This window comes from Anastrepha ludens, unplaced genomic scaffold (assembly GCF_028408465.1).
Source record: "Anastrepha ludens isolate Willacy unplaced genomic scaffold, idAnaLude1.1 ptg000055l, whole genome shotgun sequence".
In the NCBI taxonomy this organism is placed as follows: domain Eukaryota; kingdom Metazoa; phylum Arthropoda; class Insecta; order Diptera; family Tephritidae; genus Anastrepha; species Anastrepha ludens.
The window spans coordinates 105001-107500 of NW_026530039.1; the positions used below are offsets into that span (position 1 = coordinate 105001).

The 2500-nt window shown below is 31.0% G+C and overlaps 2 non-coding genes across 2 annotated transcripts in view; both read left to right on the forward strand.

The window, feature by feature from the left end:
- Window positions 1-77, forward strand: part of LOC128870945 (5.8S ribosomal RNA) — a 181-nt gene extending 104 nt beyond the window's left edge. The window contains exon 1 of the ribosomal RNA XR_008455625.1: window positions 1-77. This exon is cut by the window's left edge and continues 104 nt beyond it. This is a non-coding gene — a ribosomal RNA (5.8S ribosomal RNA).
- Window positions 78-515: 438 nt separating this feature from the next.
- LOC128870936 (large subunit ribosomal RNA) overlaps window positions 516-2500 on the forward strand; it is a 3993-nt gene continuing 2008 nt past the window's right edge. Inside the window, exon 1 of the ribosomal RNA XR_008455623.1 lies at window positions 516-2500. This exon is cut by the window's right edge and continues 2008 nt beyond it. This is a non-coding gene — a ribosomal RNA (large subunit ribosomal RNA).

A 2500-nucleotide genomic window follows, 5' to 3' on the forward strand; every position in this document is an offset into this window, starting at 1 on the left:
CATATCGCAGTCCATGCTGTTATGTACATTAAATTAAATTTTAAAGTACTGCTTGGACTACATATGGTTGAGGGTTGTAAGACTATGCTAAATAAGTTGCTTATTCTTTTATAAAAATAATTGAATTTAAGCAAATGTGTATATTATTGGATTTTAAATAATTCATAATATTAATAGCAAAAAAATAAAGATATATAATGAATTTTTTATTTATTAATATATTCTTAAAAAAAAAAAATCCTCTCAAATAAAATGAAATAAAAAAAATTTTGAATCTAAGTATTCTCTTTAAAAAATTTTCATATTATTTATATATATATAAAATATTAATTTATATATGTAATTAAAGGAGGAATGTCTAGCATAAAAATTAATTTTTTTTATTCTAGAATTGCCTCATTTTACATAATTATTATTTATAATATATATTTATATAAAAGGAAAAAAGAAAAATAGAGATGAAAAGATGATATAATTATTTATTAAATTGTGAGAAGATAAAAAATATTTTAAAACAACCTCAACTCATATGGGATTACCCCCTGAATTTAAGCATATTAATGAGGGGAGGAAAAGAAACTAACAAGGATTTTCTTAGTAGCGGCGAGCGAAAAGAAAATAGTTCAGCACTAAGTCACTTTGTCTATATGTCAAATGTGAGATGCAGTGTATGGAATATCTTAATATCTAGTATGAGAAATTAACGATTTAAGTCCTTCTTAAATGAGGCCATTTACCCATAGAGGGTGCCAGGCCCGTATAACGTTAATGATTACTAGAAAGATATTTCCAAAGAGTCGTGTTGCTTGATAGTGCAGCACTAAGTGGGTGGTAAACTCCATCTAAAACTAAATATAACCATGAGACCGATAGTAAACAAGTACCGTGAGGGAAAGTTGAAAAGAACTCTGAATAGAGAGTTAAATAGTACGTGAAACTGCTTAGAGGTTAAGCCCGATGAACCTGAATATCCATTATGAAAAATTCATCATTAAATAATTAAAAATAATGTGCATTTTTTTCATATAAGGACATTGTAATCTATTAACATAATAAAAGTATTTATCAAAAGATCATTGGTGATATTAAGTTTATTTAAATTAATTTGCTTTTTAAGCATATTAACATAGAATAAATACTAATGATTTGATAAAGTGTTGATAGATTTTATTATATATAATGCTAAAATTCATTTTTTGAATTTTACAAAAAATTTAATATCTATGATATTAATATTTATTTGTATGCATTTATATGATTAACAATGCGAAAGATTCAGGATACCTTCGGGACCCGTCTTGAAACACGGACCAAGGAGTCTAACATATGTGCAAGTCATTGAGTTATATTAAACTTAATGGCATAATTAACTTAACTTAAAAATATAATGGGATTAATTTTTAGTCTATTTTCTTAAATAGTCAATTAATTCAATCCCGGGGCGTTCCATATAGTTATGTATAATGATAATTTATTATTATTTATACCTCTAACTGGAGCGTACCTTGAGCATATATGCTGTGACCCGAAAGATGGTGAACTATACTTGATCAGGTTGAAGTCAGGGGAAACCCTGATGGAAGACCGAAACAGTTCTGACGTGCAAATCGATTGTCAGAATTGAGTATAGGGGCGAAAGACCAATCGAACCATCTAGTAGCTGGTTCCCTCCGAAGTTTCCCTCAGGATAGCTGGTGCATTTAAAAATTATATAAAATAATCTTATCTGGTAAAGCGAATGATTAGAGGCCTTAGGGTCGAAACGATTTTAACCTATTCTCAAACTTTAAATGGGTAAGAACCTCACCTTTCTTGATATGAAGGTTGAGGTTATGATATAATGTGCCCAGTGGGCCACTTTTGGTAAGCAGAACTGGCGCTGTGGGATGAACCAAACGTAATGTTACGGTGCCTAAATTAACAACTCATGCAGATACCATGAAAGGCGTTGGTTGCTTAAAACAGCAGGACGGTGGACATGGAAGTCGTAATCCGCTAAGGAGTGTGTAACAACTCACCTGCCGAAGCAACTAGCCCTTAAAATGGATGGCGCTTAAGTTGTATACCTATACATTACCGCTAAAGTAGATGATTTATAAAACAATTTCGATTGATTTATAAATTTTGAAACTTTAGTGAGTAGGAGGGTACAATAGTGTGCTTAGAAGTGTTTGGCGTAAGCCTGCATGGAGCCGCTATTGGTACAGATCTTGGTGGTAGTAGCAAATAATCGAATGAGACCTTGGAGGACTGAAGTGGAGAAGGGTTTCGTGTGAACAGTGGTTGATCACGAGTTAGTCGGTCCTAAGTTCAAGGCGAAAGCCGAAAATTTTCAAGTTTTTAATAAAAAAAAATATTAATAAAATTTATATATATATATTAAAAAATAATTAAATACTTGAATTATTTTGAACGAAAGGGAATACGGTTCCAATTCCGTAACCTGTTGAGTATCCGTTTGTTATTAAAAATGGGCCTTGTGCTCATCCTGGCAACAGGA